We start from the raw sequence: 22,911 nt of genomic DNA on the forward strand, positions 1-22,911 counted from the left end.
GGGGTATTCAGCAGGTTCTGACCAGTTCTGGAGAACTGGTAGTGGAAATTTTGAGTAATTCAGAGAACCAGCAAATACCACCTCTGACTGGCCTCACCCCCATCTATTCTCTGCCTCCCGAGTCGCAGCTGATCGGCTGGGTCTTCTTTTGTTGCCCTGCACAGGAGAACAGAGCTGGAAAGCAGGCTAGCGGGGAAGGAATGGGGATTTTGCAGTAACCTTCCCCTGTCACGCCCACCAAGCCATGCCCACAGAACTGGTAGTAAATTTTTTTCAATCCCACCACTGTCCCAAAGGTGCTTTTTCAAAAAGGCAACTGGGCTTTCTTTGTTTTTCCTTGAAGACGTTTCCCTTCTCATCCAAGAAGCTTCTTCATTTCTGACCTGGAGCCCCATTTTCCAGAATTGGGCAGTATTGTCCCATTATGGAGAAATGTTGTAATATTCAGTTCAGTGCCTATGCAAAGCTTAAAAATTTAATCTGGCCCCTTAAAATGCAACAATTCAATTAATTAAATGTCATAAACCTCCGTGCCACCATCACTCCTCTCCCTTTCAAGATTTCAAGCATTTGCTCCAACCTTTTGGGAGAGGACCAAAAAAGGACATTCATGCAGGCCCTGTTAAATTACAAGTATTGGGGGCTAAGGCAGCAACCATTATGCCACGAGAGTGCCAAGGCATTCTATATAGATAGCACGTTTGTAAAGTTCTCATGCCTGCACTGTGTCCTTAGTAACTTTTAACTGATGTGACATTTGTTGTTGATATTCTAGCTGTTGAATATCATGGTATTAAACAGAAGTTTTTCAAACTAGTGAAAGTCAGGCAAAATAATTCAGAATGTGAGCTGAAAATGAAATGCTGCAATAAAGCAATTGCTTGGGATAAATGGCAAGCGGGAAAATACAGATGGCAGGTCACATAAGTGACACTGGAGGACAAAATTCTGCAAGCAACATAAGTCTAAACATAGGATTCTCTATTGGCTGTTCTTAATGACTTAATTGCATTTAATATATGTACTAGTCTGTACACAAGTGATAAAGGAAAGTGCAAAGTAATTCTGAGATGATGCAAAGAAACAGTTCTCTTTACTGTTGCGGTAAGAATTTCTTTACAGACAGAATCTAAAGCTGCAATTTTATGTACATGCTTATTTGGGAATAAGTAACATTAAAATTGGTAAGATTTGCATCCAATTGTGTAAACACGCACGTTGAAAGTGCTATAAAAGTGTCTAGTGCCTGCTGAAATATTATTCCCAGGATGCTTCATGCTACACAGATAAATAAACAAAATAATAACGACCATGATGGTGTTAATAACTTGAACATCTTCTTTCACTGTCAGATGGCTTCGCTTATTATAAAACTGCAAAATGCAACTAGTTTCTTAGTTTCTTTCCATTCCTTCATTTTAGCAGATTTATCAAGGGCATCGTGAAGCTGAATAGTTCTTTAGGCAGAGTTGGAAATGTGTGTCATGTCTAATCCAAATTAGACTTGTGATTCTACAGAAAATTATGCAGCCTAGAATATTTTGGAAAAAGCTGCCAAACTACTTTGGTTGTTAAGCCCAGCTTTAGCATTTGATAGAGTTACGGAACTAATCCATGCAGCAGAAATTGAAAAGCAAATGGTTATTTATTGTAGCTCTTTGAATTTGTATTGTTACAGTTGGCTACTTCTGCTAACTGCTGGCTGCCTGCAGTTTGGCAGTTCGATTCTCACCAGCTGAAGATTGATTCAGCCTTCCATCTGTTGGTTAAAATGAGGACCCAGATTTCTGGGACCAATACGCTGACTCTGTAAACAGCTTAGAGAGGGGCAGTGAAGCACTGTTAAGCAGTATATAAGTCTAAGTGCTATTGCTATTTGCACTGGACTGAGATGGATAAATTGTGCACAGGTGTATTGCCAAAAAAACATTGAGTTTCAATTCTATCAAAGAAGTTTTTAAAAAAAAGTCAAGATGGGGAAACAATTATGCAATCAAAGCCTTGCCCTTTTACATGTGTTGTAACATAAAGGAGTATGGCTTCAATTCCATGGTTGAGTCCATTTTGACTTTTTTGACTCTTTTTCTATGGACAACCCTGGATACTGTTCATTTTGATATCAGGAGGTGGGCACCATTTGTGCCTCTGCTTTCAAACAGCAGTGCTGCTTGTGCATACGTTTTGAAAGGTGCATTGTTCAGAACAGTATGACTATTAATGTACCCTGATAGTCTGGCATTTTGTGTTCTTGAAATCAGTTTATATGCTATTTGGAACAGCATGCTCATTTCCAACCTTTGGACCAGTGGTGGGATTCAAATTTTTTTACTATCGGTTCTGTGGGCATGGCTTGGTCGGCATGGCAGGGGAAAGATACTGTAAAATCTCCAGTCAGAGGTGGTATTTGCTGGTTCTCTGAACTACTCCAAATTTTCGCTACTGGTTCTCCAGAACTGGTCAGAACCTGCTGAATACCACCTCTGCTTTGGACTAACTCTTCAGAAACGTAGTGAGTAATCCTCTTCTCTTCTCTTCTCTTCTCTTCTCTTCTCTTCTCTTCTCTTCTCTTCTCTTCTCTTCTCTTCTCTTCTCTTCTCCTCTCCTCTCCTCTCCTCTCCTCTCCTCTCCTCTCCTCTCCTCTCCTCTCCTCTCCCTTCCCCTCCCCTCCCCCCTCCTTTAGTTGTCACTCAATATCACATAGATCTCATGGCAATGTAAAAATCAAGCAGCCCTGTCCAATCGGTGATAGAGAAAAAGTAGTGAAATGGAAAAAGTAGAAACATTTCTAGCCATTCTACTGTTCTTAACCAAGTGAAGAGTTTCCTACTTGGCAAGGAGCAGAGGAAAATAGGGACTCGGTGCTGTTCCTAATTATGAAACTCTTAGGGCCAGCTCCTGCTGGTTTTTAGAACAAGATAAATTTACAGCAGTTTGACACTCACAGCTACTGGCAAACTCCACTCGGAGGTAAGTTTTGCTTGCCTGTTTCAGGCACTGGAGGTTTTGTTCTTTTCTGTTGGGCTTTGATAGATAGAAAATCGGGGCAGGCTCTCCATACGCTCTGTTCACATTGGGCTGAACTACAATAACCATCATTTGAAAAATGTATACCGAGAATAACCATTCAAAGAAGCCTCTTGGTAGAAGCAAGTCTGTCCTGCACAAAGTGCCATTTCTCATCTCTGAAAAGGGTGAAAGAACAAAAGCCTGTTTTAAACATTAAATCACACCAACTATGTTCAAAAGGAGTTTGCAATGAAGCAAAGTGGACCGAAACAGAGGTAGAAGAGGTGCCGTTGCCAAAGATAAGAGCCGTCCCTGTCACTGGGAGAATAGTCTTTGTATATCTTACCCCAGGCTAGAGGTTTTGAGCTAAGCCACTCGACTGAGCAAGTGACAAACGGTTGTTCTTTTCTCCCCAGTTAGGTCATCTTGGAAGGGAAATCTGCTGGCACAAACAATGACCTGAACAATCTCTTCAAATGCTAGCGAGCTGACAGCCTTGGCTCCTGCTGTTGGAAGGAATCTAGGGTTACGTAGCTAATGGGACAGTTGGAGAAGTGACTTCCCAGGATTATGCTGTGGACTTTACCAAGATTGTTCACTCAGCAGACTTCCATCCCAGGGGGACCCAGCCTCAAAGAAAGAGAAGGAGAGGGAGGGAAAGAGAGGAAGCAAGGAGGGAGAGATTCGATTTTAAAGCTTGCCTAAGGCTCTTTTTCTGAAGAGATCAGAAAGCCTCTTTCTTCAAGAGATTGATGTAGAAGGTGGGCCTGCTCTGTTTTGTTTTTAAAGTGTCGGTTATAAGTTTGTTTGCTTGGCTTGGCTTTCCAGTTCTCTATTTCATTCTCTATTATCAGAGACCTCAGAAAAGTAACTTGCCAGGTTACCCCTAATATTTCCTGGAACAGGTAGCCATATATTACAAAGTTGCTTCAATGGCTAAGGCAGGGGTCTTTAAGACTTGTGGACTTCAACTCCCAGAATTCCTGCGCTAACATGACTGGAGGAGGAATTATGAAAGTTGAAGTCCACAAGTCTTAAAGGTGTTGTTGGAAGAATTATCCTTCTGGGTTCAGTTCCAAGTGGGGAAAATGACACTGGAAACATGGAGGCTGTTTGGAAAGATGGTTTAATGGTGGACAGGACCACGTGGCTTGGAGCTCCAAAGAAGGAAGGGCTGAGATGCTGAAAGTGCTTGGGTTTTATATCCTCTGTTGGGATTTGAATTTGACCTTATATTCTGATTGGTTGTCAGACTCCCATGAGTCCATGCAGGGGCAACTCTGTAGGCTGTCCTGAGTCCCAGGCTTGGATGAACCTTGCAGGGTGATGATGTAATGAAAGGGCTTTGGGCAATTCCTATAGCTCTACCTGGAGATCTTTGTTATGTAAAATAGGCTGGCCTAGGCCAGAGTAATGGCCCATGAGCAAAGCGGGGCTGAGTTTCTGCTTCTGAGGTGAGTTTCTGCTTCTGAGTGTCTACTCTTTTTAGTGGAAATATTCTGCCTTTTTAATATTTCCTAGGATATTTCAATTTTCTATGAGATGGGTGGGTTTTAACTCCCAACACTGTCAAGTTTGAGGACCCTTGGGCTAAAGGATTGGCAAGGAGCTGACTGGTCTACCAATGGACAACAAGGTTGGGGTGTAGTTTGAGGTGAGATTAAGGCCCTGAATGGTTAGGGAATACATTGGGTGAGCAGAACCGGACTGGGAAACATCTGAATGCTGTATCCATGGTTGCGGTTGCAATCATAGAATTTGTAACCTGCTCCCAATAAATCCCTTCTTTGAATCCCTTCTTTAGTTCCATTGAAGTGAATGGGGCAAGCTAGGCATAGCAAAGCAAATTTGTATTGATTTCTGCAGGGCTTTAATATAACTTTTTGGGGACTTTGCTGTAACTTTTTCTGGGTCTAATTCGTTGCGTTTTTCTGCCACTATACAGACAGTTGTTTGTCTGCTTGCAAATGAGTGTCTATGAGCCAGCCTATCAAAAAAAAAAACCTTCATTTTTTATTTGAAGAAAACCTTTATTTACTCTCCCCCCAGTATGTCCTGAAACATGCCTGAATGTATATGGAAAAATGTTGCTGAACTATAGATTCCAGCTTCTCTTATCATGGGCAGGTGACCTGCAGCTGTTGGGCTCTGTAGTCCTCCCATATCTAAAGGGCCATAAACTCCCATCCCTGGATTCAAAAAGGTTTGGCTGATTAATTACATGGTAGCTACTAATGAGGAGAGAGTGACCAATTACTCCATCTATCACAGCAATCATCACCTTCATTTTTTTGACTACCTATGTTAGAGATTATTATATTATATATAACAACTTATTTTTTCCCCCAAATAAAATCCCACTAGCCATGGCTTGAATGGCCACAGAATACCCACCTGCACATCTCAGTCCAAGGAACATGAAGCGGTAATAATACCTATGGACATTTGAACAGATTGGGATGGTGGTGGTAGAAATTCACAAGGAGAGAAAATGGAGGAGAAACCCCTGAATAAGAGCATGAAGAAGCTGGAGACAGTGCTCAGTTCTGCAATATTTATTTATTTATTTATTTATTTATTTGTTTGTTTGTTTGTTTATTTATGCGATTATAAGAACAGGTATAAGTATAAACATAGTTATGAATACATGAAATGGATACATATAAGAAAAATAAAAAGAAACAATAGGACAGGGACGGTAGGCACATTGGTGCGCTTATGCACACCCCCTACAGACCTCTTAGGAAACGGGTGAGGTCAATAGTAGACTGTCTAAGTTTCAAGTTTTCAAGACTTACTTTTATGTGTAATAAATTAATACAAATAATGCACATCTGGGTAAGATTTTTTCTTCTTCTTCTTCCAGGTAATGTACTGATGAGTATTTGAAAATAATATAATATTGAACTCCAAGGATTAAGCATGATGCTGGAATGGGAAGTGGATATCCCTTTATTTTTGCATCCAGCAGAAGATTTATGAATGCAAAAGACACTTGGTGCTTTCTGCACAGCAAGGGAAAACAAACTTGCTGTGTCAACATTTGCCATAGAAGTGTCACATCAGCATTTGAAACTGGAAGGTTCATGGACCCATTGATGTATATTCTGGTGAAGAGGATGGCTTAAGCTAAGAGAAACAAACCTCTCTTGTGTTTCTTGAGATGCTGTTCTAAGCAGATTTATTTAGAGTACGCGTTTCCGAACAAAGTGACTGTGGTTAGGTTTGCATTCCTGGAATGGACAAAAAAAAAGTGTTCATGTTTGAGTGTGTGTATGGGTATGGGTAAGGAATTGAATTCAAGAGAAATCAACTTGTTTAGGTTGTCCAAAGTCATCCTGAGATATTTAGAGTTTGGCATAACCCTTTGGCTGTACGATACACTGCAAAAATCTGGTAGCATTTTCCACCCCATGTTTAGGTTTCCACCAGAGGTGGTATTGAGCAGGTTCTGACCAGTTCTGGAGAACCGGTAGTAGAAATTTTGAGTAGTTTGGAGAACTGGCAAATACCACCTCTGACTGGCCCCACCCTCATCTATTCTCTGCCTCCTGAGTCCCAGCTGATTGGCTGGGTCTTCCTTTGTTGCCCTGCACAGGAGAAGGGAGCTGGAAAGCAGGTTAGTGGGGTGGGGAGGGAATGGGGATTTTACAGTATCCTTCCCCTGCCTTGCCCACCAAGCCATGCCCACAGAACCAGTGGTATTTATTTTTTTTGAATCCCACCACTGGTTGCCACCAAGCATCAAGGTTTCTTATAGCAGTTAATGGCTCAGTGGTTAAAGACGAGACCTGAGCACTGTGCAATGGGGTGAACTCCAGTTACTTGCCCCAGCTCCTGACCACCTGGAACAGGGGTGTCAAACTGGTGACCCACGAGCCAGATGCATCACGTGCAGGCCACGCCCACCCCAGCTCCGTGAAGGGAAAAAGCATCACGATACATCACGCGATGCCACAAGTTTGACACCTGTGACCTAGCAGTTCAAAAGCAGGCAAATGTGAGTAGATAAATAAGTACCACTTCAGTGGGAAGGTAATGGGGGTTAGGGTTCCATGTGCCTCGGCCTATAGTCACGGGGGGCCACATGACCATGGAAAGGTCTTCAGACAACACTGTCTCCCTTGGCTGAGACATGGAGATGAACACCATCCCCTAGAGGCACGCGGCTTGCTGGCGCCGCCATCTTTTTCATGAAAAAGTGCTTCCGGTGAGCTTTTTCGGGTAGAAAGCTCACCAGAAGCACGTTTTCATCAAAAAGATGGCGGCGCAAGTGCTTCCGGTGAGCTTTTCTGGGTAGAAAGCCTGTTAGGGATAACATTGTTTTACCCTAACTGTTTTGGGTAAAGATAATAAAATGATGAATCATGGTTTGTCAGATAAAGTGTATGTGACTTTAAGCTAAAGGAATGTAATTAAGGGTGCAGCTGTAAAGTAATATATAAGCAGCAAGGCACTCTCTGGCTTACTGATCCCTAATTACTGGCTGGCTTATTGAAGACTGCATTCTTGCTGGATTGGGGAGGAGAGGAAGTGTTGGATTACTTTGAAGATATTTCTCAACGGAGAGAAGATAAGTTTTGGACAGATTTATTATATGTGTACTGACATTGGCTATTCAACACGGACTTTGCAAATAGAGTATCCCTGACAAGACTTGACTGAAATTGATATATGACTACTGGACTGTTTACATGACTATGCTATAATTCTTAAATGGAATAAATTATAATTTTGATAGCACAAGCGTATCTGTATTTTTACTGTGTGTTAACTAGAAAACTTATCTCACACATTTACCTGTCTTCCTATCTGACTTCGCTATACATTCTGTTTAGTTTGTTTTCCTTAACACCCGTTGGGGAATCCAGGCTTAACACTGGTTATGGGCCCAGAGAGACTGCAAAGTCAGTTTAACTAGGATAAAAACAGGTTTATGTAAAAAGTGAGATTTTGTATTGTTACACGTTACAGTAAACAGACAGCTGTGTTTTATCAATTATAGTTTTATATCCATATAGTGAAACATGGCACAAGTCAGTCTACAAAGTTTGTCCCTTATATCCAAGCTGGATGGAACAAACTATGTTTCATGGTCTATGAAATGTAGTCTACTTCTACGAAGAGAAGGTCTGTGGAACATAATTGAAAATCCACCAAACGTAGAAGAATGGGATCCTGAAGATGAGGAAGATAGTCTAAAGATAAAAGAATTTAAACAGAAAAATGAGCAAGCACTTTGCATCATAGGATTAACTTTAACTGATCAGCAGCTTGTTCATATACGCGGAGAGCAAACTGCTGTTGGGTGTTGGCAAAAACTGAGGAGGATTTATGTTCGAGATAACGTTGGTGCTCACATAAATCTAACACGGAAGCTTTTCCGGACGTATCTCCAAAAGAATGGTGATATGCTGAGTCATTTGAATACTATGAAAAGCATTTTTCCAAGAACTGCATGAGAAGGAATTAATTTTCTCTGAACTACATCAGGTCTACATAATTCTATCTTCATTGGACGAAAGTTTTGATGACTACGTAACTTCCCTTGAAATATTGCCTAAAGAAAGCCTAAATTTAACTGATATCACTGGCAGATTGATTGAAGAGGCCAGAAGAAGGCTTGAAAGAGATCAGTTAAGGAGGGAGCAACCTCACAAGGAAAATAATGAATCTCCTACTGCATTCGCAATTAAAAGTGTTTTAATTGTGGAGGGAGAGGACATTTTGCAAGATTTTGTAAGAAACCAAAGCGCCAGAATGCAAGCCAGAATGCTGTAAGACATCAAAGAAGAAATAAGAATTATGAGTTAGCAATGTATAGTAATGGAGTTGTAAAAAATAATTTATGGGTGGTTGACAGTGGTGCGTCCCACTGTATTACAAATGATAACAAAAAAAAAATTTGTAAAAATGTCCATGAGTTCACAGCATATCTCATTGGCAAACGGATGGAAAATGAAGGCAAAAGGTCAAGGTATAGCTCATTGTTCTAGTATAAATGAGAACATAAAAATGTTATATGTACCTCAACTTAAATTTAATTTGCTTTCTGTTAGAATGTTGGTTAGATTAGGATACATAATTACCTTTAGGGAGATACTTGTTTAATTGAAAAGAAGGTAAGAAAATTACTGCATCTTTAAGAGGTGACTTATATGTGTTAAATGATAATGGTTTAGAAGTGGCTAACACAATTTATGATAAATAAAAAACCTCATAATGAATGTATTCACTTGTTACATCAAGGTTAGGTCATTTAAATTTTAAAATGATTAAGAGAACTGTTCAACTATCTAAAGGAATAAGTTTGAAACCTTGTAATAAGTATTTGCAATGTTCTGCTTGTAATCAAAATAAAAGCAAAGTTATACCGGCAAATAGATTTGATGGATTTACTACCAAAGAGCCTTTAGAGGTAGTATTTGCCGATATAATAGGTCCTAAAAGCCAAGTGTAGGTGGTGCTAGATACATATTAAGCATAATGGACCACTATTCTAGGTATGGTTTCTGTTTTTAATGAAGAGAAAAACTGAAACGTATACAAATTTCTTTAATTGGTTAAAATTTGCAGAGAGGAAAACTAAAAGGAAATTAGTAACTCTTATAACAGATAATGGTACTGAATTTACAAATAATAAATTCAGAATAGACTTAGAATGGCAGGTATTCAACATAAAAGTCTGCACCATATAGGCCTCAGCATAATGCATTTATAGAGAGACGAGGCCAAACACTGCAATCAATGGGAAGGACAATGTTATCTGATTCTGGATTACCTGACAATTTGTGGGGAGAAGCTATAATGTGTGGTAATCACATATTAAACAATGTTGTTAATTCAACAACAGGTGAATTACCATTCACTCTGTGGCATGGTAGGAAACCTGATTTGAGTTATATTCACACATTTGGTGCACCAGCATGGGTGCATATCCCTACACAACTCAGGCACAAAGGACAACGTAGAGCAAAAGGTTAATTTTTGTTGGATATCAAGCAAACCATAGATCTTATAGATTCTGGGAACCAGGTACATCTAGAGTATACTGCAGTGCAAGTGCACAATTCCTAGAACATATAGGATGGAATAGATTAGAGCAGGATTCAGATAATGATGTTATTATAGAACACTACAAGAGGCAGAAAGAAAAGACTAGTTATAAGAAAAGTCCAATTAAAGAAGTCCATGAAGAGCAAATAGAATCAGATCAAGAGGAAATAATTGATCAAGAAGAGATAGATAGTCAAGAACAGGAAATAAAGGAAAGTCCACCTGTAAGTCCTGTTATACCTAGACGCACAACGTATAACTAAACCACCTGAAAGATATCAGGCAAGTATTGTTTGCCAAGTAAATAAAGTTCCAACTAGCATAGATGAACTTAAGATGTATCCTGCTAAGGATCAGGAGAATTGGCAAAGGCAATGAATAAAGAGTTAAATTCATTAAAGGAAATGAAGGTTTATGAAGAAACAAAATTACCTCCAGCAGAAAAATCCATTGGGTGCAAATGGATATTTAAAATAAAGACAGGAAATAATGGGAAAGTAACTTATAAAGCTAGGTTAGTAGCACAAGGATTTAACCAAAATATATCTGATTATGATGAGGTATTTGCACCAAATCTTAAGGCTACAACTTTAAGAGCAGCTTTAGTATGGGCAGCTAAGAAGAATTATATTGTTAACCATTTAGATGTAGAAACTGCATATCTACATGCACCATTGCAGCATACAATATATTTGAAAAACCAGTTGGCATAAATGATAATAAAGTAAATAGCAATGATTGTTGGAAACTCAAGAAGAGTTTATATGGATTGAAACAATCTGGCTATGAATGGAACCAATATATTGTGAAAGAATTAAACAATATAGGGTTTAAATCTGGTTTAGCAGATCCATGTATGTTTAAAAGAGAAAATAATGGAATGGTGTCATTATTGTTATTATTTACAGATGATATTGCTTTGATTACTAAGACCAATAATGAAGCTACTGAGATTATTTCATTATTAGCCAAAAGGATAAAATTAAAGCATTTAGGTGAAATTAAAAAGTATCTAGGATTGACAATTAATAAAACCACAAAAGGATTTAAGATATCTCAAGAGGATAAAATTTGCCAATTAATTAAATTGTATAAAATGGAACTTTGTAAGCCTGCAAAGACTCCAATGAGTCAGGAAATTTGCAAAATGGATGCTCAAAGTCCCAAATTTGATAAGACCATATATCAATCTTTGATTGGTAGCTTATCATATATAAGCAATTGGTCTAGGCCAGATATAGCTTATAGTATTAATCAGCTGGCAAGATATAATAATGATCCACATCAATGTCATTGGCAAGCATTAAAGAGAATTTTTAAGATATCTTAAAGGAACAATGCACCATGCATTGTATCTAGAGCCAAAGGTGATTTGAATCTTAGTGCCTATGCAGATGCAAGTTTTGCAACTGACATAAATACTAGAAAATCAACATCTGGGATGGCTATATTATTTGGTAAGACTTTAATAGGGTGGAGGTCAATCAGACAACAGCATATTAGCTTGTCAACAATGGAAGCAGAATTTTCATGTCTGTCATTACTATGCACTGACTTAATTCTGTACAAACAGTTATTATTAGACATGGGTATAACTGTTAAAGATTCTATTATTGTATACGAAGACAACCAGGCAGCTATACAATTAGCTACTAATATTGCTGTAAAGACTAGATCAAAGCATACTGATTTAAGATACTTAAATGTTAGAGAATCTGTAAAAAATGGTCTAATTAAACTTGAGTACTGCATGACGGAAGAAAACATTGCAGACCAGTTTACAAAAGCTCAAGGTGTTGTAAAATTTAAAGAGAGTTGTAACAATTATGATTTGAAAGTGTAAATGGATATATTATTGTAATATTTATTATTATTACCCAAAAGGGAGAATGTTAGGGATAACATTGTTTACCCTAACTGTTTTGGGTAAAGATAATAAAATGATGAATCATGGTTTGTCAGATAAAGTGTATGTGACTTTAAGCTAAAGGAATGTAATTAAGGGTGCAGCTGTAAAAGTAATATATAAGCAGCAAGGCACTCTCTGGCTTACTGATCCCTAATTACTGGCTGGCTTATTGAAGACTGCATTCTTGCTGGATCGGGAGGAGAAGAAGTGTTGGATTACTTTGAAGATATTTCTCAACGGAGAGAAGATAAGTTTTGGACAGATTTATTATATGTGTACTGACATTGGCTATTCAACACGGACTTTGCAAATAGAGTATCCCTGACAAGACTTGACTGAAATTGATATATGACTACTGGACTGTTTACATGACTATGCTATAATTCTTAAATGGAATAAATTATAATTTTGATAGCACAAGCGTATCTGTATTTTTACTGCGTGTTAACTAGAAAACTTATCTCACACATTTACCTGTCTTCCTATCTGACTTCACTGTACATTCTGTTTAGTTTGTTTTCCTTAACACCCATTGGGGAATCCAGGCTTAACAAAGCCATTTCTACCGGAAAAGCTCACCGAGCGCTGGCGCCGCCATCTTTTTTTGATGAAAACGTGCTTCCGGTGAGGTCACCAGAAGCACTTTTTCATCAAAAAGATGGCGCCCAGCTGATGCCGGTACCGGGCCGCGGCGCCCAGCTGATGCGGTACTGGGCTGCGGCGTCAAAAAGGTTGGGGATCACTGCCCTAGAGGCACGACAGGGCAGGAGAAAACCTTTACTTTTACCTACCCTGCTTTAAGGAGTTGGATACGACTCTGTTTTGCAAAATCTGATGGGGCAAGTGTCACAGTTTCAGTTCTTAGTTATTGCTAATACAAATGTAAAGGTAAAGGTTTCCCTGTCCAGTTGTGTTCAACTGTAGTACAAGGTACTCTGTTTCTTGGCTGAGGGAGTCAGCATGGTCTGAAGACATTTTCCATGACCATGTGGCCCATATGCCAAAGGTGCACGGAATGCTGTTACTTTCCCATCAAAGTGGTACCTATTGATCTACTTGCATTTGGATCTTTCAAACTGCTAGATAGGCAGGAACTGGGGAAGGAAGGGAAGCTCACCCCATTGTGTGTGGCTCTTGGCTTTTGAACGGGAGCTGTCAGCTTTCCAAATGACAAGGTCAGGGTCTTTAAATGTGTCTAAAGGCTAAACGTATCAATTTGGGGGGGGAAACAGCTGGGAGGGGAGATTTTAAATTTCAAGATTTTCAGTCCATTGCTCTCACCAAAAGAAAGGGAAAAGAGCACACGGATGCATCCATAGAGCAAATGCATAAAGCAAACAATGAATTTAATTTCCTGGAGAGTTGTGCAATTTTTGCATTTCATCTTAATGAAGATGGTTATTTTTTTTTTTTAATATAGTTCTATTATACTTTCTCCAAATCATCCAAAATAATCTCAAGTTATCGAGTAATAAATACATAGCCGCTGCTTGTTAGACAAATGTAATCTCTCCTTTTTAAAAATGTTCTCATGGTGTCCTTGGTGAATAGCCATTGAGACAGACATTCATTCTACCGTTCCTAAGTTGCAGGTCCCAGCAGTGTTTCTTTTAACTACGTTGCGTTGTTTATTTCAAGGTGTGATATTTCCAACATTCACAAAAGTCCTTTGTTTTGTGACCTGATCACTACTTCTTTCTCATCAAGGTTAGTATGATTATTTATATACATGCCAGACTGTTTTATATATTTGTTTGGGGTCCTGCATTTTCTTGTAAGAAGAAATCAACCCCCCCTCCTATATTATCTCAAATAAAATATTAACCATAAGGAAAAGCCTTAGAAATAAGGAATATTAACCATAAGGAAAAGCCTCAGAAAAGTCCAAAGCCCAAGATACTAATAAAAAAACTGCCTGAAGCCCATTCCACATTCCAGCCAGACACCTAAAAAAAACACTGTAAAAAGCAGCTAACTGCAGATGCTGGCGCTTAAGGAGATAATGAACTTATTGAAAGAGGAAGCCAACTATCTAGATGGCTCCATTCATAAGCAAAGCAAATACCACCGGAAGAAGTCCATTCAAGACAGGATATTTCAAAAGCCCTTACAGCAATTTTGACAGCTAACAAAACCAGAGTGATAGGCTTAATGTTAGCAGCCACTCACCCAAAAATCTAACACAGGACATAGCCATCAGCCAAAGTAAGAATTACCCAACACCCTTTCAGAATGTTGCACAAATCCCAAACTTCAGAGTTATAGAAACAATAAAGATCCATTCATTCCTTCAGCCATTTGGTCAGTTGCCCCAGGACCACAGGCTGGTTCTGCTCGTTGATAAACAAAGCCTTTCTTTCCAATCAGCCTCCATGTTATTTCCAGCATCTTTCTCCCAGCTTGGAACTGAACCAGGTGGATTTTACTTCCAACAATCTTTTTAACAGCAGTTCATCCATTTATACGTCTTCTTCTTCTTCTTCTTCTTTAGTCTCTACTTCAGTGAAGATTTTTGCTTAATCTGTTCACAGACTTGATTCACTGAGAACATATGTAAAATCTGGTGGGATATTTTACTCTTTTTCAGGCTGAGGTTTTCTTTTCCCTCCATTTTTTTTACTACTCTAAGAATGCTATTATGAATGGCATGTGGTTGGTGACTTACCATACTAGTAAATGATGGGAAGACCATACAATTGAATCTAGAGCTAAAACTTGTTGATTCAGACATATAAATCCAAAGATTAACCAAGAGCGCTTCCATACGGACCCATTTCTATTCCCCAATCTCTTAAAAAAATGTTAAAGTCAGCACTGAAATTCCTTTCATTCTTCTTCTCTCTAGAATGCCAAAACCAGGCAGGAAACATGATGAACCACCAACATTCTCTCCAACTGACCAATAGGAGAAGCCAAAAATTACTATTTAGTTGAATCCCCACCCCCTGGAGTAATAGAATTCTATTTGCCTCTGTTCCATAGAGCTTTCCCTCCCAAAAGAATCTGAACTGGGGATGCAGCAGGAAAATTGTTTGGCTGCTAAAACATCATCCTTGCCAGATATAAATTCCCACTAAAAGCTATGGTGATGATACGATGCCAGGATTCACCAACTGAGGATTTTTCACTAACGGCAACCAGAATTGTTGGTTACATTGTACAGCCTCTCATGGGAGGGTGACGTGGGGAATACTTTAATAGAATAATAGCTATCTTGTACCCCAGTGATGATGAGACAACAATTGGGTACATTTTATTCATGCAAACTGTTCCCCCCTCTTTTTTTTTTTTTTTTTTTGCACAGATTAGGAAAACTAGAAGGATTAAATTAGGGATCATTGATAAGGTTGGCTGTGAAATATGTTGGAAAGCTCCAGGTTCTAGAAGTAGGAGTGAGTGAGATGAGCTTTCCTCAAACCAGCCATGGCCTGCCCACAAACCTCAGAGAATTCTTCTATTGCAATTTAGAAAAGAAAAAGGAAGCTTTGCAATTTGATTTCCAGAGCTAAAAGAAACTCTGCTCAAAGAACAATACTGGAATATGATTCAAAGGGTGTGATGTGGCCCAAATAAAGTGGCCCAAATAACATTGGTTAGTGATCAAGGTGGCAATCAAGGTGGCAGGATGTTTAGTTCCTGTTTGCTTTTGGGGGATTCAGAGAACTCGACTATAATATAATTGAAAAGATCCGTGTTGTGATGGACATGCTTTTAATTTCTTGATCTGAATCATTAGCTTCCTTAAACATTGAGAATGACCTCTAAGTTTGAACTTCCTTTAATGTTTGATACTTGCTTGTTTGTTTTAGTGTTCAGGCACCACCCAGCTCCCTTTGGGCATTTATCAGACTAAATGCTGTGCTGAAACCCGATGGCAACGAAATGTTTCAATGTTTTAGATATTTTGAAGTGCGATTCCTATTGGTCCATGCCACGCATTTTGCTAAATACACGTCAAAGTTGTAGTCCAAAGATCTGGAGAGTACCAAGCTGCTTTAAAGGGAGATCAATGCAAGTTAGATCAGGGTTAGAGAAATGCCCTGGAGCCATAGAACTGCCATGTTTTGAAAGGCACTAAAACCATGCTTGAAGCAACTGCTCAACGGGCTTAGGGAGTTGGCGGTTAGACCTGCCTTCTCCTGCTTTGACACCAAGAACAGGAGCTTTTCTTCTGCACCTGTCAGAACTTGCTATTTCCTCAACCATGTTCAATATCTATTAGGAAGGCAGGCAAGATTTGATCTGTGTTGCAATGTAGGAGAGTGGATTAGTCCCCTCTTAAGACTCACTCTCTCTTCCAAACCTCATCTTTGCATTGGAAGGGAATGGAGTATAATCATTCCGTCAGCGGCATTTTTTTCTAAAATGCAAGGATCTTTTCCCACTTTTGAATTAAAGTGCTATGCAGCTCTCCCTGATTTGATAGAAAACTGGCTATTCCCCATTGCTGATCCCTATCCTGCATCTATAGCCTTTTGCGGTGGGGCCCAAATGGAGTCCTGATTTGGATAGGCAGGTTGTATTAAGCAAAGTAGTTGGTTAAACCTTCTAGCTTTACCGCCGTCTACCCCCAACATCACCAGCCAAAGGGAAACCATTTGCCGGTCAGGACAAGGAACATTTGGAAGAGGTAGTGAGTTTTAAGAGGGGACTAACCCACTTCTCCTACATAATGATGCATATCAAAACTTGCAACTCCTGTATATCTTGCTAAATAAACATTGGTTTGAGGAAACCGCAGGTTCTGACAGGTGTAGAAGCAGGTCTCCTGTCCTATTATTTGTGACAAAGCAGGAGAAGGCTCGTCTATTTGCCAGCTCCTTAAGTCCATGGAGCAGTTGCTTCAAGCTTGGTTTTAGCGCAATTTCAAAATAGCATTTTCATAATTCTAAGGGTTTCCTGAGGTGCCGTGTTTTGAAACAGTACTAAACCCCTGATTAAAACCTTGTGACTTCAGTGGTCTCGGGGGAGGTATGGGGTAAAGCGAGAGAGAAAGTGGCACTTTCAAAACCCATCACCTTTGCAAACATCTGGCCTTGGGCAGGTGTAGAGTTTTGAAAGAGTATGAGTGTCAGCCTTCAAGATCTTTTCTACTGCTTTGCATCTTTTGGCTGCCATAAGTAACGGGGGGAGGGGATATGTCTGGGAAGAGAGCTGGAGGTGTTACATTCCTGTGTTGTGTAAATGAGGAGTGGGGGGGAGTATAAATTCCTACTCTTAAGTTTCTATTCCTCGCTTAGCTTTCTTTTCTCTGCGCAGCTGCAAATCTTTATCAAAATATGTCAAAGTCAACGGACAGAGGCCTCATCACCACCTGAAGATGCTCACATGATCATATTCACAACTTTGAATTGGAAGACTCATTTGGACTATGAGGGGTGGGAACGTTTCCAACACTTTGTATATGCGGTCTGCGCGCCTAATTTCTTAGATTCAGAATTCTATTTGATGCTACCACTTCATTTTCAGTAAAAGATTTCTTTGCTCTAATCTAAAGAGTCTAAGTTTTTCTTTCTTGAATTTTGAATGGAGCACCATCTGACAGTGAGATCTGTGCTCAGAATAAGCCCGCTGAGCATACGGTTTACTTTGATTTTAGGAGCTGTAGTTTACAAGGTAGGGAAAGATGACGTGGAGGCAAGGAGACAGAGGGTGAAGTGAGCATTGCAAGCTTTTGCATAGACCTTGTGGCCTTGTGTGAGAGAGAGTACATAAGGCAGTGGTAGTAAGCGACCAGTTTGGACCCGTTCAGCCCAACCGGTAGTAAAAAAATAAATAAATCCTCTGACAACCAGCTGAGAGGAGAAAGAAGAGAAAAGTGCAGGACCAGCCCTTCTGCCTGCCCCTGTGTTTTTCTCTTCTTCACCCTCTCAGCTGGTTGGCGCTGCAGGTCTCAGCTGGTGTGGGGAAGTCTGTTCTGTATTGTACATTAGCATTCTTGTAGATAACCGTTCTGATTGGCTAAGACGCGCGGCGACCCGATTGGTCGAGCGAGCCGCACTGATTGGCCCGCCGCGAATCCCCCGCGATTGGAAGAAACCGATCGCGGGAGATTCAAAGCGGTGTCATTGGCCGCGGCTTGGCCGGCAAGTTCTATAAAAGCTGCCGCCTGCCCTAGCCGCACCGAGTCGATCTCGGGACCAAATAAAGAGCTGAAAACGGTCACTGACTCCCGAGCCTTTTTCCAACGGCGAACTTAACAAAATCTGTGCAAGTGCATTAGGTGCATGCACAATCACCAAACCGGTAGTGGAACAGGTAGAATCCCACTGCTGAAATAAGGGATACATAAGAGTACATAAGAGCCTGTGTTGCAATGATGCGGCCCTTGGTTTGTCATTCTGACAAAAGTGTTGGGTTCTAGGGAAGTCTCAGAGGCAACACTGCCATCCAAACGTTCAGAATAGGCTGGTTGTTTCTTAGCTTGGTGCACTGTCTTACATTTATTAAATGATTTTTTACCATTCTATTATTTTTAGTTGTTCTGGAATGTTCTCGTTTCCTACTTTCCATCTTTTTTCCCCCAAATTCAAATGCTTGTTGATATTAGATCAACTGCTATCTCATTTTTCCCTTACAGTTTTAACCTAATGGGATAAATTAACCAGAAGATAGCCAGCTGATATCATTCTCAATTCTTCACAATGTGATTTTAGAGTGCTTTTACACAACAGCAACTTAGCTGCATCTGCACAGAAAAAGCAGGAAGGAAGAGGTTCCCGTCACCTGGTGACAATAACTTTCTCTTAATACTTCGTAGAGAATCAAAAAGACATCAGTGAAGAGCATTCTAGAGGGAGCATATGGGATTCTCTTAATGTGTTAATTTCTTCAAAAGAATTAATATAAGACACTGCAGGAAAGGCAATGCAAATGAAGAAAGAATCGAGGTTGAAGTTTTGGAGACATCACTGATCAAATTTGGTAAAATGCAAGGCCACGTAAAGTAGAGAAACTCTCTTGGTTCATTACTATAACATGAACACAGGATGAAAGATATTTGTGACTTGCTAGAAGAAAAAACAGAGGGAGAGTTGTATTTTCATATAATGGCTACATCGACTATCTTGTTTTATGTTACAAGAACCCAGACAAAGCTTAGAAGAGCTTATATTCATGGTAGCATTTGTGATTCTTGGAATAGCTTGTCATACGTTTGTTGTGAAAAGGAAGCTACAGCGAGCTTCTGCTAGATATTAATCAGTAGAGTCTCTTATTTGCTGTTGCAACAAGACCAGAGGTCTGCACTTTGATAAAGTGGGCACTGTCCCATTGGCCAGTGAAAGCCAGCAATAGCAATAACACTTAGACTTATATATTGCTTCACAGTGCTGTACAGCCCTTTCTAAGCAGTTTACAGAGCCAGCATATTGCCCTCAACAATCTGAGTCCTCATTTTAATGACCTCGGAAGGATGGAAGACAGCCTTGAGCCAGTCAGGATTGAACTGCTGGCAGTCAGCAGAGTTAGCCTGCAATACTGCATTCTTACCACTGCACCAGCAGCACGGCAGCAATGCAAATAACTTGCAAACCATCTCTATTGAAAGGTAGAGGACACAATGTTAAGCCAAAGTGTTCTGACTGAGCTCTGTCCCCAAAATAAATGGTGCTGTCCATCTATAATGGGTTGAAGGGACAATTTTGCACTTATTTCTGAATAGCAATAGCAATAGCAATTAGACTTAAATGCCGCTTCACAGTGCTTTACAGCCCTCTCTAATCTAATATTAACCCTTTATCAGTCTGACTGATATTGAGTGATGTCTGGTAGGCAGATTGGTACCAATGTTGATGTTGTCTGGTTAACAATAGAGCTTGGGGTCTTGGGTTCTACCCACCCAGCACATGTTAAAGGATTTTATTTATTTTCTTATTAATCTATTTGCCACCCATCTCATAGCAAACGACTGTGTGCAGCTTCCAATATTAAAACATTAAAAATCCAAGAAATAAATATCTTTAAAAGAGTACAAATAGAAATCCCAATCAAGATATTGTTAAAAGATGGGGAGGCAGGGAACAGAATGTGTGTGTGTGTGTGTGTATGTGTGTGTGTGTGTGTGTGTGTGTGTGTGTAGGTGGGATTGCCTTAATTCAACAAAACCCTCCAATGTGAGGTTATCTGGCAGAGCCAGAAATTCAGGGTCCTGTGGAAGGGAAGTAGGATGGGAGCCAATCTCACTTCAGGGAGTAAGGTATACAGGAGCCGTGGCAGAAATGGAATCCCTTGACTGGCAGGGCCTGCCGACAAACCAGAGGCTTCCTTGCAGATCAATGTTTCTCAACCTCCGCTGCTTTAAGATGCACGGACTTCAACTTCAGCTCCCAGAATCCCCCTCCCCACTCTAACTCCCATGCTGACTGGAGGATTCTGGGAGTTGAAGTCTACACATTTTAAAGCGGCGGAGGTTGAGAAACACTGTTGTAACTGATGCTAGAAGCTTGCGTTTTATTTTGCGGCATGCCAGTTTCGCCTTTAATTGTTCCTAATTAAAAGAGTCCATCCATGTTTAATGGTCGGGTTTGTTTATGTTTTAATATTTCATCAAAAGAATACAGTCAAGTGGTTAGGGAGGCTGAGAGCACCCAAGGAGGTATGGTTAGGCACCATACTGGGCACCACATTGTCTTCCTACCTTATAGGACGTGTTGATAAAAGTTTGGAGAAAAATCTCCTGTGTGGTGTTGAATAATTGCTGTGTTGTGACTAGTCACTGCTTATGGAGTGAGGGCTTAGTATAAAACTGCTCATCATTCAGATCCGGCCATTTTCTCAGCTCTGCATTGTACATGTCAAGAATATTTCTGAAATTGTGTTGGTCCTTTAGTGCTAGACTTTTTCTTTACTTTTTCATTTGTTACCATAATAGAATCGGAGAGAAGGCAATGAAAGCAGCATGTCTGAATCCCTCTGTAATGTCGGAACATTTAATGCCTCTCATTGCAGATGTTCATTGGGTCCCTTCTCTTTTTATGCAACCGTCTACCCTACAGCCGAACATATATTTTACATATGATTGCCACCCCTACCAAAACTAACACGAAGATCTGCTGATATCGTTGCCTCCTGTACTGAGAAATGGGATCTTAAGCCCACTAAAGCATTAAATGGATACGCTGGTAGCAATCAACTGTTTGAAATTGGGCTAACGTGGCATATTCATCACCCCATGCTTAACTGTTGTAGAATCATTAAACCTAGTCATGCTGTTGTACTGTGCATACTGGGGAACATTTGAATCTGCAGGAAGCTGGCTGTTGCTTTGTTATTTGAAATGCTTACAAGTTGGCAACTGGTTTTTAGACGGTATAAAAAGTAAACTACACCTGGATGCATTATCCAGTCATTCTATCCCGAGTTGGAATTTTGGCAACTGAAGATAGTTTATTTCAGGAAATGAAAGAGGGCAGAAAGATGCAACAATGAGAAAGCTCCTCATGGAGCAGGCAAAAACCGAAAGTAGCTTAGCAGAAGACCACCAACTAAGTTCAATGTCTTATCCAAAAGCTAATTTCTTAGTTCATCTGTCTTCATACTAATAGATATGGATGCCCATAATCCACCCAGCCAGCCTTATACTCGCATAATTAAACGAAGGCCCTAATGTGCACAACCACAGCCAGCTGGCTGGGCCTGCTGCTTTGCCTTGGTAAATGACTTATTTGGTGATCTAATGGCAGACAGTCAAAAGAATCTAAAGCTGGTTTGAGAGCTGCTATTGGGAGCAGCTGTTTTAGTTTGAATTCCAGGCTTCCTGTTCTTTTTCTTGTGGTTGATACTTTAGGAAAATAAAACAGGAAAGGTCCATAGTGGCCTGATTGGGTTCAGACCCACCAAGGTGGGAGAAATCTTACTCCATACCACATCCTTTCATGCACCATTTCCCTTTGCTCTGCCTATTTCTAGGTGTGTATGCATGTATACTTTGAAAATAAAAGCAACGTAGCAGAAGAAAACCCATTGCACAGGGCTGTTTTATGCTCCTGTCTCTGTGACCCATGGAGAGTTAGATTTCTCTTTTGGACTTGTATAACACAGCCTGATTTTGACTCTGAACAAATACTTAAATGTAACTGGATGGTACTCTGTGGATTTGGGGGTGAGTATGTCTCATATCAGCAGTCCAGGTTCTAGACCTGAGCGCCACATGACGGGGTGAGCCCTCATCCCAGCTTCTCTCAACCCAGCAGTTCGAAAGCATGCAAATGTGAGTAGATAAATAGGTACCACTTCGGTGGGACGGGAACAGCACTCTGTGACATCATGCTGGCTACATGACTGTGGAAATATTTTTGGACTGCACTGGCTCAATGGTCTTGAAACGGAGATGAACACCAACCCCTAGAGTCGGTAACGAGTAGCGGAGTAAAATCAACAGGGATTCCTTTATCTTTATCATACTGACCCAGGCAGGCTCAGGCTTCTGAATTGACACATTCTCCAAATGAACATTTTCTACAAATGGGGGCATGTCCTCATAGAACTAACTCCCAGATTCTTTTTTCAGCCTGGGGATTCCTCTGATCACAGCACAGATTCCTGCTCCTCTGAAGACACATGAGGTGTCTTGTATTGTATAAACTCTAAGATCTGAAAACCCTAGCAGCTTAGCCAGTGGTGGGATTCAATTTTTTTTACTACCAGTTCTGTGAGCGTGGCTTGGTGGGCGTGGCATAGCTTAGTGGGCGTGGCAGGGGAAGGATACTGCAAAATCTTCATTCCCACCCCACTCCTGGAGGAAGGTTACCACCGGTTCTCTGAACTACTCAAAATTTCCGCTACCGGTTCTCCAGAACTGGTCAGAACCTGCTGAATACCACCTCTGAGCTTAGCCCCCATGATATTAAAGTACATAGTGGTCCTCTCCTCTTTGTAACTATGACTGTTGGCTACCAAAAGTTTGTCCAATGTTATTATGCAGACATAAGCATATATGA

General features: G+C 40.3%; 1 long non-coding RNA gene across 2 annotated transcripts; it reads left to right on the forward strand.

The window, feature by feature from the left end:
- The first annotated feature begins 2,748 nt into the window (after window positions 1–2,748).
- LOC113420612 (uncharacterized) lies at window positions 2,749–20,087 on the forward strand. 2 transcript variants are annotated; one of them, XR_015747988.1, is made up of 4 exons: window positions 2,749–2,967; window positions 5,873–7,167; window positions 12,725–13,678; window positions 18,552–20,087. It is a non-coding gene; the product is annotated as an uncharacterized LOC113420612 (long non-coding RNA). The 2 variants fall into 2 exon arrangements; XR_015747989.1 differs by lacking the exon at window positions 2,749–2,967 and adding an exon at window positions 3,429–3,767.
- Window positions 20,088–22,911: the final 2,824 nt, after the last annotated feature.

Source organism: Notechis scutatus, chromosome 2, assembly GCF_049901735.1.
Source record: "Notechis scutatus isolate UNSWTSFEM ecotype Mainland chromosome 2, rNotScu1.2, whole genome shotgun sequence".
Classification (NCBI taxonomy): domain Eukaryota; kingdom Metazoa; phylum Chordata; class Lepidosauria; order Squamata; family Elapidae; genus Notechis; species Notechis scutatus.